Below are 15,308 nucleotides of genomic sequence, written 5' to 3' on the forward strand. Positions count from 1 at the left end.
ACTGAGGGAGCGCCGCACTGTCAGAGGGGCAGTACTGAGGGAGCGCCGCACTGTCGGAGGTGCCGTCTTTTGGATGAGACGTTAAACCGAGGCCCCGTCTGCCCTCTCAGGTGGATGTAAAAGATCCCACGGCCACTATTTCGAAGAAGAGCAGGGGGAATTCTACCCGGTGTCCTGGGGCCAATATTTATCCCTCAACCAACATTATTAAAACAGATTATTGGGTCATTATCACATTGTTGGTTGTGGGAGCTTGCTGTGCGCAAATTGGTTGCTGCGTTTCCTACATTACAACAGTGACCACACTTCAAAGATTGCCTCATTGGGTGTAAAGCGCTTTGGGACGTCCTGAGGTGCTGAAAGGCGCGGCGGAAATGCAAGTGTTTCTTTAAGAGCTGGATTTTGCTGAATTCAATCCTGATTTCCCCCGTTTTTAAAATCAAACCGATAATAAAAAACCTCGTGCACCATTTCCTACAGCCCCTTTGGATAAATCACTTCTGCCCCGCATTCCTTTTAAGTGCAAATACCTCCAATTCCCGGCAGCGTGCCTTTCTGGAGGAGCTGTATGGGAGAGTTGGCGATGAATTGCTTCACCCCATCGATCACAGCTCCCCCGCTGTCAGCTCGGACACTGAAAGTGAATTTTAACAGGGGAGAGACAGCTGGCTTTGATCAGGACGCTGAACTCATCGAATGAGGCCAGGTCGACAGGGCCCGACGTCCTAAGCTGTTCCCAGGTAAGGCTCCTCCAGCACGCCCCGCACCTCGACCTGTCCCCTGCTTCTCCCTCCACCCCCCCTCCACCCCCCCTCCCCCCCGTTTCTTGCCGGGGCATGCGTTCCACCCCACAGCCCACCTCCCCCCAGTCCATCTGTTAACCCCATAAAACTTCTTCACCCGGGCTTGCCTGCTATTCGACCGCAGGCGGCGTCACCACCTGGACCTGTCCCCATCAGCCTGGAGGAGAGGGAAGCCCGGCTGTTGGATTGCCCTCCTCCTCTGCCCCCAGCCGGCCCTTGGAGACTCGGAGCCCCAGGCTGAGACTGGCTCGGTCCGCGCAGGCTCGGCATGGGAGCACGGGGCCGGGGAGGAGGAGGGGGGGCAGGGTAAGGGCCTGGCTGGGATTGTACCTCTAGCGCGCTGGAGCATTGGGCCTATTAAATCACCCCGGGGCTGCGGGGGAGGGGAGCAGGCTCTCCAAAGATTGCAGCTTTGATAGCCTTGTTTCAAATTAAATCTAAATGGAAGAGCAGGATCTTGCCAGAAATTCCCAGGTGAAAGGTCAGTTGTTCAGCTTGTTGGCGTCACGCCCCTCGACATTCCCCCCCCACCCCCCCCACCACTCCCTCCCTCCCAAACCACCCCAGGGCCTTGCAGTCCATCCTGGCCCACACACCCCACGCCTGCTGCCCCCCTGGAAAGGAAATTCTCGGTTTGAACCTGTCCCCTCCTTCTTCTCCTTCTTAGGCAGTCCCTCGGAACCGAGGATGACTTGCTTCCACACTAAGAATGAGTTCTCAGGTGACTGATGAGTCCAATGCAGGACCTACAGTCTCTGTCACAGGTGGGGCAGACGGTGGTTGAAGGGGCGGGTGGGTGGGGTGCTTGGGTTGACGTGCGCTCCTTCCGCTGCCTGCGCTTGGCTTCCGCTTGCTCCCGGCGAAGAGACTCGAGGTGTTCGGCGCCTTCCCGGATGCTTCTCCTCCACTTTGTGCGGTCTTGGGCCGGGGATTCCCAGGTGTCGGTGGGGATGTTACACTTTTTCAAGGAGGCTTTGAGGGTGTCCTTGAAGCGTTTCCTCTGCCCACCTGGGGCTCTCTTGCCGTGCCGGAGCTCCGAGTAGAGCGCTTGTTTTGGGAGTCTTGCATCGGGCATGCGGACAATGTGACCCGTCCATCGGAGCTGATCGAGTGTGGTCAAAGCTTCAATGCTGGGGATGTTGGCCTGAGCGAGAACACTGACGTTGGTGCGCCTATCCTGCCAATGGATTTGCAGGATCTTGCGGAGGCAGCGTTGGTGGTACCTCTCCAGTGCTTTGAGGTGCCTGCTGTACATGGTCCATGTCTCTGAGGCACACAGCAGGGCGGGTATCACTGCTGCTCTGTAGACCATGAGCTTAGTGCTGGGTTTGAGGTCCTTGTCTTCAAACACTCTCTTCCTCAGGCGACCGAAGGCTGCACTGGCACGCTGAAGGCAGTGTTGGACTTCGTCGTCGACGTCTGCCCTTGTTGACAGTAGGCTCCCGAGGTATGGAAAGTGGTCCACGTTGTCCAAGGCCTTGTTGTGGATTTTGATAATTGGGGGGCAGCACTGTGTGGTGGGGGCAGGTTGGTAGAGGACCTTTGTCTTACGGACGTTTAGTGTAAGGCCCATGCTCTCGTACGCTTCAGTGAAGGCGTTGACGATGGTTTGGAGTTCGACCTCCGAGTGAGCGCAGACGCAAGCGTCGTCTGCATACTGTAATTCGACAACAGAGGATGGAACGACCTTGGATCTGGACTGGAGGCGACGGAGGTTGAACAGTTTCCCGTTTGTTCTGTAAATTAGCTCCACTCCAGCGAACCTGTCCCCCTGTAGCAAGGATGAGGTACAAAGAGTTCAGGTGTTCGTTTCCACTGACCCTGCGGAGAGTAACATTGTGGAAGACTTCGAACGATAGTTCCTACCCCACCCCCCCCCGCGCCCCCCGCGCCCCGCAGTCTCTGGTAATTGGAGACTCGTGTTTGAAGGCCGCGATACAATATTGTCCTTGTACTTCCTGCTGTTTAAACGCTCTCCTTCATCTTCTTAAGCAACTTGACATACTCCAGAGATAACCAGCTATTACATTAGTAATATAATAATGCCATAGTTCTGAGATTTATTAGTGGGCCCCGGGAAGAAGATCGGTTATGATCAAAGAGGACACGAACGCGGAGCGCTGTGACATCATTACAGGAGAATGGCCCCGTCTACTCGGCCTTCAGCTGAGGACTCCTGAACCTCGCCGCTCGACTCCACTCATTGGCTTCAGCAGAGCGGTATACATAGAAACATAGAAGGTAGGAGCAGGAGTCAGCCATTCGGCCCCTCGAGCCTGCTCCACTATTCAATGAGATCATGGCTGATCATCCAAACTCAGTACCCTGTCCCTGCCTTCTCCCCATACCCCTTGATCCCTTTAGCCTGAAGAAATATATCTAACTCCTTCTTGAATATATTTAATGAATTGGCCTCAACTGCCTTCTGTGGTAGAGAATTCCACAGGTTCACCACTCTCTGGGTGAAGAAATTCCTCCTCATCTCTGTCCTAAATGGCTTACCCCTTATCGTTAGACTGTGACCCCTGGTTCTGGACTCCCCCGACCATCGGGAACATCCTTCCTGCATCTAGTCTGTCCAGTCCTGTCAGAATTTTATAAGTTTCAATGAGATCTCCTCTCATTCTTTTAAACTCCAGCGAGTATAAGCCCAATCGACCCAATCTCTCCTCATACGTCATTCCTGCCCTACAGATGCATTTAAGGGGAAGCTGGATAAACACATGAGGGGAGAAAGGAATAGAAGGATACAGTGATAGGGGGCGATGAGGAGGGTGGGAGGAGGCTCTTGTGGAGCAGAAACACTGGCAGAGGGGGGAGTGGGACTAATCGGAGGGCTCTTTCAAAGAGCCGGCACAGGCACGATGGGCCGAAAGGCCTCCTCCTGCGCTGTACACACGATATAATTCTCTAAGTATATTGAGTTTAGAAGATTAAGGGGTGATCTAATCGAGGTGTTGAAGATGATTAAAGGAGTTGATCGGGTGGATCGAGAGAAACTATTTCCTCTGGTGGGGGGGAGTCCAGAACAAGGGGGCAGAGCCTTAAAATTAGAGCCAGGCCGTTCAGGGGTGATGTCAGGAAGCACTTCTTCACACAAAGGGGGGTGGAAATCTGGAACTCTCTCCCCCAAAAAGCTGTTGAGGCCGGGGGTCAATGGGAAATTTCAAGACCGAAATTGATGGATTTTCGTTGTGTAACAGGCTGGAGGGGCTGAATGGGCCTCCTCCTGTTCCTGTGTAACAGACTCGAGGGGTTGAATGGCCTCCTCCTGTTCCTGTGTAACAGACTCGAGGGGTTGAATGGCCTCCTCCTGTTCCTGTGTAACAGGCTCGAGAGGCTGAATGGCCTCCTCCTGTTCCTGTGTAACAGGCTCGAGGGGCTGAATGGGCCTCCTCCTGTTCCTGTGTAACAGGCTCGAGGGGCTGAATGGCCTCCTCCTGTTCCTGTGAAACAGGCTCGAGGGGCTGAATGGGCCTCCTCCTGTTCCTGTGTAACAGACTCGAGGGGTTGAATGGCCTCCTCCTGTTCCTGTGTAACAGGCTCGAGGGGGCTGAATGGGCCTCCTCCTGTTCCTGTGTAACAGGCTCGAGGGGGCTGAATGGGCCTCCTCCTGTTCCTGTGTAACAGACTTGAGGGGTTGAATGGCCTCCTCCTGTTCCTGTGTAACAGGCTCGAGGGGGCTGAACGACCTCCTCCTGTTCCTGTGTAACAGGCTCGAGGGGCTGAATGGCCTCCTCCTGTTCCTGTGTAAAAGGCTCGAGGGGCTGAATGGCCTCCTCCTGTTCCTGTGTAACAGGCTCGAGGGGCCGAATGGCCTCCTCCTGTTCCTGTGTAACCGGCTCGAGGGGCTGAATGGCCTCCTCCTGTTCCTGTGTAACAGGCTCGAGGGGCTGAATGGCCTCCTCCTGTTCCTGTGTAACAGGCTCGAGGGGCCGAATGGCCTCCTCCTGTTCCTGTGTAACCGGCTCGAGGGGCTGAATGGCCTCCTCCTGTTCCTGTGTAACAGGCTCGAGGGGCTGAATGGCCTCCTCCTGCTCCTGTGTAACAGGCTCGAGGGGCTGAATGGCCTCCTCCTGTTCCTGTGTAACAGGCTCGAGGGGCCGAATGGCCTCCTCCTGTTCCTGTGTAACAGGCTCGAGGGGCTGAACGGCCTCCTCCTGTTCCTGTGTAACAGGCTCGAGGGGCTGAATGGCCTCCTCCTGTTCCTGTGTAACAGGCTCGAGGGGCTGAATGGCCTCCTCCTGTTCCTGTGTAACAGGCTCGAGGGGCTGAATGGCCTCCTCCTGTTCCTGTGTAACAGGCTCGAGGGGCTGAATGGCCTCCTCCTGTGTTCAAATATTCTCTTATGCTGTGCTCGATCTGCAGCACTCGAAGGGGCACACAGCCTCCCGAGTGAAGCCTTTGCCTCCAATTATTAAGGATCCCAGGGCACAGTTGGAAGAGCGGGGGGAGTTATCCCCAGTGTCCTGGCCAATATTGCTCGGTCAGCCCACATCACCAGTGAAGGTACTTCTTGAAGTGCAGACGCTGTTTGTCAGGAATCACGCACAGCAAGATCCCACAGCCAGCAATAGAATACATGACCAGCGATATTGGTCGAGGGATAAACATTGGCCAGGACGCTGGGGAGATCCCCCGCCCTGCTCTTCTCCGAATAGTGCCTTAAGAGGGCAAATAAGGCCTTGGATTAAGGCGTCGTCCATTAAGGTTGGACATGAGGGGAGAGGGAGATTAAAACACCAGCGTTCCCACCCCTAACTGTAGATTAGTGACACCCTTGCTGGATGGTGAGTTAAGAGAGAACTTGCATTTCTATAGCACCTTTCACGACCACAGGACGTCACAAAGTGATAAATGACCAGATAATCTGTTTTAGTGATGTTGGTTGAGGGATAAATATTGGCCCAGAACACCAGGGAGAACTCCACCTGCTCCTCTTCGAAATAGTGCCATGGGATCTTTTACATCCACCTGAGAGAGCAGATGGGGCCTCAGTTTAAAGTTTGACCCAAAAGACGGCCCCTCCGACAGTGCGGCGCTTCCTCAGTACTGCCCCTCCGACAGTGCGGCGCTCCCTCAGTACTGCCCCTCCAACAGTGCGGCGCTTCCTCAGTACTGCCCCTCCGACAGTGCGGCGCTCCCTCAGTACTGCCCCTCCAACAGTGCGGCGCTCCCTCAGTACTGCCCCTCCGACATTGCGGCGCTCCCTCAGTACTGCCCCTCCGACAGTGCGGCGCTCACTCAGTACTGCCCCTCCGACAGTGCGGCGCTCCCTCAGTACTGCCCCTCCGACAGTGCGGCGCTCCCTCAGTACTGCCCCTCCGACAGTGCGGCGCTCCCTCAGTACTGCCTCTCCGACAGTGCGGCGCTCCCTCAGTACTGCCTCTCTGACAGTGCAGCGCTCCCTCAGTACTGCCTCTCTGACAGTGCGGCGCTCCCTCAGTACTGCCCCTCCGACAGTGCGGCGCTCCCTCAGTACTGCCCCTCCGACAGTGCGGCGCTCCCTCAGTACTGCCCCTCCGACAGTGCGGCGCTCCCTCAGTACTGCCCCTCCGACAGTGCGGCGCTCCGTCAGTACTGCCCCTCCGACAGTGCGGCGCTCCCTCAGTACTGCCCCTCTGACAGTGCGGCGCTCCCTCAGTACTGCCTCTCCGACAGTGCGGCGCTCCCTCAGTACTGCCCCTCCGACAGTGCGGCACTCCCTCAGTACTGCCCCTCCGACAGTGCGGCGCTCCCTCAGGAGTGCCTCTCCGACAGTGCGGCGCTCCCTCAGTACTGCCTCTCTGACAGTGCGGCGCTCCCTCAGTACTGCCCCTCCGACAGTGCAGCGCTCCGTCAGTACTGCCCCTCCGACAGTGCGGCGCTCCCTCAGTACTGCCCCTCCGACAGTGCGGCGCTCCCTCAGTACTGCCCCTCCGACAGTGCGGCGCTCCCTCAGTACTGCCCCTCTGACAGTGCGGCGCTCCCTCAGTACTGCCTCTCCGACAGTGCAGCGCTCCCTCAGTACTGCCTCTCCGACAGTGCGGCGCTCCCTCAGTACTGCCCCTCCGACAGTGCGGCGCTCCGTCAGTGCTGCCCCTCCGACAGTGCAGCGCTCCCTCAGTACTGCCCCTCCAACAGTGCAGCGCTCCCTCAGTACTGCCCCACTGACAGTGCGGCGCTCCCTCAGTACTGTTCCTCCGACAGTGCGGCGCTCCCTCAGTACTGCCCCTCCGACAGTGCAGTGCTCCCTCAGTACTGCCCCTCTGACAGTGCGGCACTCCCTCAGCAATGCACTGGGAATGTCAGCCTGGATTCTTGTGCTCAAGTCTCTGGAGTGGGGCTCGAACCTATGACTTTCTGACGCAGGAAGCGAGAGAGTGCTGCCCAGTGAGCCACTGCTGATACAATGACAGGATCAGATTGGACTGGGGCAGCAATCACTTTCCAGCTGCGAGTGTGGAGCTGGTGAGATACCAGGGGGCTGTGTCGTCTGTGGCTCCGTACAGCGAGTTCCCTGTTGCCAGGCACAATGTGATGTTGTTGAATGGTGAGAATTTCACAAGTCATGTTCTGCTAGGATCAAGGTTTCTATAACCTGAAGCTTAAAATAGCTCATTGAAGGGCTTGAGGTTCAGCCTATTAAATCAGTCGTTCACAGCTCATTCCAGCACAGTCCTATCTTTACGCAGGGTGATTGCTGAAGTCTAAATGTACTGCTGTGTCCAGGTGCCGCTCTAGTGTCTACATTTAGAACAAGATCATTCGAGCAGCTCAGTCCTTGATTAGGATCCTGCATTTATTGTGTCTGGAGCATTTAGATCAGCAAAGAGCTTGGGTCAATTGGGATTGTGTACAGTGGGATTGACTGGGAAGGGGTTTAGTCCATTGGGATTGTGTACACTGGGAGTGAATGGGAAGGAGTTTGGTCCATTGGGATTGTGTGCAGTGGGAGTGTATGGGAAGGGGTTTGGGTTCATTGGGATTGTGTACAGTGGGAGTGAATGGGAAGGGTTTGGGTCCATTGGGATTGTGTACAGTGGGAGTGAATGGGAAGGGTTTGGGTCCATTGGGATTGTGTAGAGTGGGAGTGAATGGGAAGGGGTTTGGTCCATTGGGATTGTGTACAGTGGGAGTGAATGGGAAGGGGTTTGGTCCATTGGGATTGTGTACAGTGGGACTGTATGGGAAGGGGATTGGGTCCATTGGGATTGTGTACAGTGGGAGTGAATGGGAAGGGTTTGGGTCCATTGGGATTGTGTAGAGTGGGAGTGAATGGGAAGGGGTTTGGTCCATTGGGATTGTGTACAGTGGGAGTGAATGGGAAGGGGTTTGGTCCATTGGGATTGTGTACAGTGGGACTGTATGGGAAGGGGATTGGGTCCATTGGGATTGTGTACAGTGGGAGTGAATGGGAAAGGGTTTGGGTCCATTGGGATTGTGTACAGTGGGAGTGAATGGGAAGGGGTTTGGGTCCATTGGGGTTGTGTACAGTGGGAGTGAATGGGAAGGGGTTTGGGTCCATTGGGATTGTGTATAGTGGGAGTGAATGGGAAGGGGTTTGGTCCATTGCATTGTGTACACTGGGAGCAAATGGGAAGGGGTTTGGTCCATTGGGATTGTGTACAATGGGAGTGAATGGGAAGGGGTTTGGGTACGTTGGGATTCTGTACAGCGGGAGTGAATGGGAAGGGGTTTGGGTCCATTGGGGTTGTGTAAAGTGGGATTGAATGGGAAGTGGTTTGGGTCCATTGGGATTGTGTACACTGGGAGTGAATGGGAAGGGGTTTGGGTCCATTGGGATTGTGTACACTGGGAGTGAATGGGAAGGGGTTTGGCTCCATTGGGATTGTGTACAGTGGGAGTGAATGGGAAGTGGTTTGGGTCCATTGGGATTGTGTACAGTGGGAGTGAATGGGAAGGGGTTTGGGTCCATTGGGATTGTGTACAGTGGGAGTGAATGGGAAGGAGTTTGGTCCACTGGGATTGTGTACAGTGGGAGTGTATGGGAAGGGGTTTGGGTCCATTGGGATTGTGTACAGTGGGAATGAATGGGAAGGGGTTTGGTCCATTGGGATTGTGTGCAGTGGGAGTGTATGGGAAGGGGTTTGGGTTCATTGGGATTGTGTACAGTGGGAGTGAATGGGAAGGGGCTCGGGTCCATTGGGATTGTGTACAGAGGGAATGAATGGGAAGGGGTTTGGTCCATTGGGATTGTGTGCAGTGGGAGTGTATGGGAAGGGGTTTGGGTCCATTGGGATTGTGTACAGTGGGAGTGAATGGGAAGGGTTTGGGTCCATTGGGATTGTGTACAGTGGGAGTGAATGGGAAGGGGTTTGGTCCATTGGGATTGTGTACAGTGGGACTGTATGGGAAGGGGTTTGGGTCCATTGGGATTGTGTACAGTGGGAGTGAATGGGAAAGGGTTTGGGTCCATTGGGATTGTGTACAGTGGGAGTGAATGGGAAGGGGTTTGGGTCCATTGGGATTGTGTACAGTGGGAGTGAATGGGAAGGGGTTTGGTCCATTGGGATTGTGTATAGTGGGAGTGAATGGGAAGGGGTTTGGTCCATTGCATTGTGTACACTGGGAGCAAATGGGAAGGGGTTTGGTCCATTGGGATTGTGTACAATGGGAGTGAATGGGAAGGGGTTTGGGTCCGTTGGGATTCTGTACAGCGGGAGTGAATGGGAAGGGGGTGGGTCCATTGGGATTGTGTACAGTGGGAGTGACTGGGAAGTGGTTTGCTCCATTGGGATTGTGTAGTGGGAGTGAATGGGAAGGGGTTTGGGTCTGTTGGGATTGCGTACAGTGGGAGTGAATGGGAAGGAGTTTGGTCCACTGGGATTGTGTACAGTGGGAGTGTATGGGAAGGAGCTGGGTCCATTGGGATTGTGTAAAGTGGGAGTGAATGGGAAGGGGTTTGGGTCCATTGGGATTGTGTACATTAGGAGTGAATGGAAGGAGTTGGGTCCATTGGGATTGTGTACAGTGGGAGTGAATGGAAAGGGGTTTGGGTCCATTGGGATTGTGTACAGTGGGAGTGAATGGGAAGGGGTTTGGGTCCATTGGGGTTGTGTGCAGTGGGAGTGAATGGGAAGGGGTTTGGGTCCATTGGGATTGTGTACACGGAGTGAATGGGAAGGGGTTTGGTCCATTGGGATTGTGTATAGTGGGAGTGAATTGGAAGGGGTTTGGTCCATTGGGATTTTGTACTCTGGGAGCGAATGGGAAGGAGTTTCGTCCATTGGGATTGTGTACAATGGGAGTGAATGGGAAGGGGTTTGGGTCCATTGGGATTCTGTACAGCGGGAGTGAATGGGAAGGGGTTTGGGTCCGTTGGGATTGTGTAAAGTGGGAGTGAATGGGAAGGAGTTTGGTCCATTGGGATTGTGTACAGTGGGAGAGAATGGGAAGGGCTTTGGGTCCATTGGGATTGTGTACAGTGGGAGTGACTGGGAAGGGGTTTGGGTCCATTGGGATTGTGTACAGTGGGAGTGAATGGGAAGGGCTTGGGTCCATTGGGATTGTGTACAGTGGGAGTGAATGGGAAGGGGTTGGGTCCATTGGGATTGTGTACAGTGAGAGTGAATGGGAAGGGATTTGGGTCCATTGTGATTGTGTACATTGGGAGTGAATGGGAAGGGGTTTGGTCCATTGGGATTCTATACAGTCGGAGTGACTGGGAAGAGGTTTGGGTCCATGGGGATTGTGTACAGTGGGAGTGAATGGGAAGGGGTTTGGTCCATTGGGATTGTGTACAGTGGGAGTGTATGGGAAGGAGTTGGGTCCATTGGGATTGTGTACAGTGGGAGTGAATGGGAAGGGGTTTGCATCCATTGGGGTTGTGTACAGTAGAAGTGAATGGTAAGGGGTTTGGTGTATTGGGGGTTGTGTACAGTAGAAGTGAATGGTAAGGGGTTTGGTGTATTGGGATGCTGTACAGTGGGAGTGACTGGGAAGGGGTTTGGGTCCATTGGGATTGAGTACAGTGGGAGTGAATGGGAAGGGGTTTGGTGTATTGGGATTGTGTACAGTGGGAGTGACTGGGAAGGGGTTTGGGTCCATTGGGATTGTGTACAGTGGGAGTGAATGGGAAGGAGTTTGGGTCCATTGGGATTGTGTACACGGAGTGAATGGGAGGGGATTTGGTCCATTGGGATTGTGTACAGTGGGAGCGAATGGGAAGGGGTTTGGTCCATTGGGATTGTGTACACTGGGAGCGAATGGGAAGGGGTTTGGTCCATTGGGATTGTGCATAGTGGGAGTGAATGGGAAGGGGTTTGGTCCATTGGGATTGTGTACAATGGGAGTGAATGGGAAGGGGTTTGGGTCCATTGGGATTCTGTACAGCGGGAGTGAATGGGAAGGGGTTTGGGTCCATTGGGATTGTATACAGTGGGAGTGACTGGGAAGGGGTTTGCTCCATTGGGATGGTGTACAGTGGGAGTGAATGGGAAGGGGTTTGGGTCCGTTGGGATTGTGTACAGTGGGAGTGAATGGGAAGGGGTTTGCTCCATTGGGATTGTGTACAGTGGGAGTGAATGGGAAGGGGTTTGGGTCCATTGGGATTGTGTACAGTGGGAGTGACTGGGAAGGGGTTTGGGTCCATTGGGATTGTGTACAGTGGGAGTGAATGGGAAGGGGTTTGGTCCATTGGGGTTGTGTACAGTGGGAGTGAATGGGAAGGGGTTTGGTCCATTGGGATTGTGTATAGTGGGAGTGAATGGGAAGGGGTTTGGTCCATTGGGATTGTGTACACTGGGAGCGAATGGGAAGGGGTTTGGTCCATTGGGATTGTGTACAATGGGAGTGAATGGGAAGTGGTTTGGGTCCATTGGGATTCTGTACAGCGGAAGTGAATGGGAAAGGGTTTGGGTCCATTGGGATTGTGTACAGTGTGAGTGAATGGGAAAGGGTTTGGGTCCATTGGGATAGTGTACAGTGAGAGTGAATGGGAAGGAATTTGGTCCATTGGGATTGTGTACAGTGGGAGAGAATGGGAAGGGCTTTGAGTGCATTGGGATTGTGTACAGAAGGAGTGAATGGGAAGGGGTTTGGGTCCATTGGGATTGTGTACAGTGGGAGTGAATGGGAAGGGGTTTGGTCCATTGGGATTGTGTACAGTGGGAGTGAACGGGAAGGGGTTTGGTCCATTGGGATTGTGTACAGTGGGAGTGAATGGGAAGGGGTTTGGGTCCATTGGGAATGTGTACAGTGGGAGTGAATGGGAAGGGGTTTGGGTCCATTGGGATTGTGTACAGTGGGAGTGAATGGGAAAGGGTTTGGTCCATTGGGATTGTGTACAGTGGGAGTGCATGAGAAGGGGTTTGGTCCATTGGGATTCTGTACAGCGGGAGTGAATGGGAAGGGGTTTGGTCCATTGCGATTGTGTACAGTGGGAGTGAATGCGAAGGAGTTTGGGCCCATTGGGATTGTGTACAGTGGGAGTGAATGGGAAGGGGTTTGGGTCCGTTGGGATTGTTTACAGTGGGAGTGAATGGGAAGGGTTTTGGCCCATTGGGATTGTGTACAGTGGGAGTGAATGGGAAGGGGTTTGGGTCCATTGGGATTGTGTGCAGTGGGAGTGAATGGGAAGGGGTTTGGGTCCATTGGGATTGTGTACAGTGGGAGTGAATGGGAAGGGGTTGATGTAAATCTCCCTCTGCACTGTCCCATCAAACACTCCCGGGGCAGGTACAGCACGGGTTAAATACAGAGTAAAGCTCCCTCTACACTGTCCCATCAAACACTCGCAGGGCAGGTACAGCACGGGTTAGATACAGAGTAAAGCTCCCTCTACACTGTCCCATCAAACACTCCCAGGGCAGGTACAGCACGGGTTAGATGCAGAGTAAAGCTCCCTCTACACTGCCCCATCAAACAGTCCCAGGGCAGGTACAGCATGGGTTAGATACAGAGTAAATCTCCCTCTACACTGTCCCATCAAACATGCCCAGGGCAGGTACAGCACGGGTTAGATACAGAGTAAAGCTCCCTCTGCACTGCCCCATCAAACACTCCCAGGGCAGGTACAGCACGGGTTAGATACAGAGTAAAGCTCCCTCTACACTGTCCCATCAAACACTCCCAGGGCAGGTACAGCATGGGTTAGATACAGAGTAAAACTCCCTCTACACTGTCCCCATCAAACACTCCCAGGGCAGGTACAGCACGGGTTAGATACAGAGTAAAGCTCCCTCTACACTGTCCCATCAAACACTCCCAGGGCAGGTACAGCATGGGTTAGATACAGAGTAAAGCTCCCTCTACACTGTCCCATCAAACACTCCCAGGATAGGTACAGCACGGGTTAGATACAGAGTACAGCTCCCTCTACACTGTCCCATCAAACACTCCCAGGGCAGGTACAGCACGGGTTAGATACAGAGTAAAGCTCCCTCTATACTGTCCCATCAAACACTCCCAGGGCAGGTACAGCACGGGTTAGATACAGAGTAAAGCTCCCTCTACATTGACCCATCAAACACTCCCGGGGCAGGTACAGCACGGGTTAGATACAGAGTAAAGCTCCCTCTACACTGTCCCATCAAACATTCCCAGGGCAGGTACAGCACAGGTTGGACACAGAGTAAAGCTCCCTCTACACTGTCCCATCAAACACTCCCAGGGCAGGTACAGCACAGGTTAGATATAGAGTAAAGCTCCCTCTACACTGTCCCATCAAACACTCCCAGGGCAGGTACAGCTCGGGGTTAGATACGTGGTAAAGCTCCCTCTACACTGTCCCATCAAACACTCCCAGGGCAGGTACAGCACAGGTTAGATACAGAGTAAAGCTCCCTCTAAACTGTCCCATCAAACACTCCCAGGGCAGGTACAGCACGGGGTTAGATACAGAGTAAAGCTCCCTCTACACTGTCCCATCAAACACTCCCAGGGCAGGTACAGCGCGGGGTTAGATACAGAGTAAAGCTCCCTCTACACTGTCCCATCAAACACTCCCAGGGCAGGTACAGCACGGGTTAGATACAGAGTAAAGCTCCCTCTACACTGTCCCATCAAACACTCCCAGGGCAGGTACAGCATGGGTTAGATACAGAGTAAAACTCCCTCTACACTGTCCCCATCAAACACTCCCAGGGCAGGTACAGCACGGGTTAGATACAGAGTAAAGCTCCCTCTACACTGTCCCATCAAACACTCCCTGGGCAGGTACAGCACGGGTTAGATACAGAGTAAAGCTCCCCCTACACTGTCCCATCAAACACTCCCAGGGCAGGTACAGCACGGGTTCGATACAGAGTAAAGCTCCCTCTACACTGTCCCATCAAACACTCCCAGGGCAGGTACAGCACGGGTTAGATACAGAGTAAAGCTCCCTCTGCATTGTCCCATCAAACACTCCCAGGGCGGGTACAGCATGGGCTAGATACAGAGTAAAGATCCATCTACACTGTCCCATCAAACACTCCCAGGGCAGGTACAGCACGGGTTAGATACAGAGTAAAGTTTCCTCTGCACTGTCCCATCAAACACTCCCAGGGCAGGTGCAGCACGGGTTAGATACAGAGTAAAGCTCCCTCTGCACTGTCCCATCAAACACTCCCAGGGCAGGTACAGCACGGGTTAGATACAGAGTAATGCTCCCTGTACACTGTCCCATCAAACACTCCCAGGGCAGGTACAGCATGGGTTAGATACAGAGTAAAGCTCCCTCTACACTGTCCCATCAAACACTCCCAGGGCAGGTACAGCACGGGTTAGATACAGAGTAAAGCTCCCTCTACATTGACCCATCAAACACTCCCGGGGCAGGTACAGCACGGGTTAGATACAGAGTAAAGCTCCCTCTACACTGTCCCATCAAACATTCCCAGGGCAGGTACAGCACAGGTTGGACACAGAGTAAAGCTCCCTCTACACTGTCCCATCAAACACTCCCAGGGCAGGTACAGCACGGGTTAGATAGAGAGTAAAGCTCCCTCTACACTGTCCCATCAAACACTCCCAGAGCAGGTACAGCACGGGTTAGATACAGAGTAAAGCTCCCTCTACACTGTCCCATCAAACACTCCCAGGGCAGGTACAGCACAGGTTAGATACAGAGTAAAGCTCCCTCTACACTGTCCCATCAAACACACCCAGGGCAGGTACAGCTCGGGTTAGCTACAGAGTAAACCTCCCTCTACACTGTCCCCATCAAACACTCCCAGGGCAGGTACAGCACGGGTTAGATACAGAGTAAAGCTCCCTCTACACTGTCTCATCAAACACTCCCAGGGCAGGTACAGCACGGGTTAGATACAGAGTAAATCTCCCTCTACACTGTCCCATCAAACACTCCCAGGGCAGGTACAGCATGGGGTTAGATGCAGAGTAAATCTCCCTCTACACTGTCCCATCAAACACTCCCAGGGCAGGTACAGCGCGGGGTTAGATACAGAGTAAAGCTCCCTCTACACTGTCCCATCAAACACTCCCAGGGCAGGTACAGCACGGGTTAGATACAGAGTAAAGCTCCCTCTACACTGTCCCATCAAACACTCCCAGGGCAGGTAC

At 53.9% G+C, this 15,308-nt stretch overlaps 1 pseudogene across 1 annotated transcript in view; it reads left to right on the forward strand.

Moving 5' to 3' along the window:
• LOC147091128 (ephrin-B2-like) overlaps nucleotides 1-15,308 on the forward strand; it is a 376,707-nt pseudogene that overhangs the window by 75,037 nt on the left and 286,362 nt on the right. The gene's annotated exons all lie outside the window — the stretch shown is intronic.

This window comes from Somniosus microcephalus, unplaced genomic scaffold, assembly GCF_052327205.1.
Source record: "Somniosus microcephalus isolate GS21.2 unplaced genomic scaffold, FLI_Smic_1.0 unresolved_chr4, whole genome shotgun sequence".
NCBI lineage: Eukaryota > Metazoa > Chordata > Chondrichthyes > Squaliformes > Somniosidae > Somniosus > Somniosus microcephalus.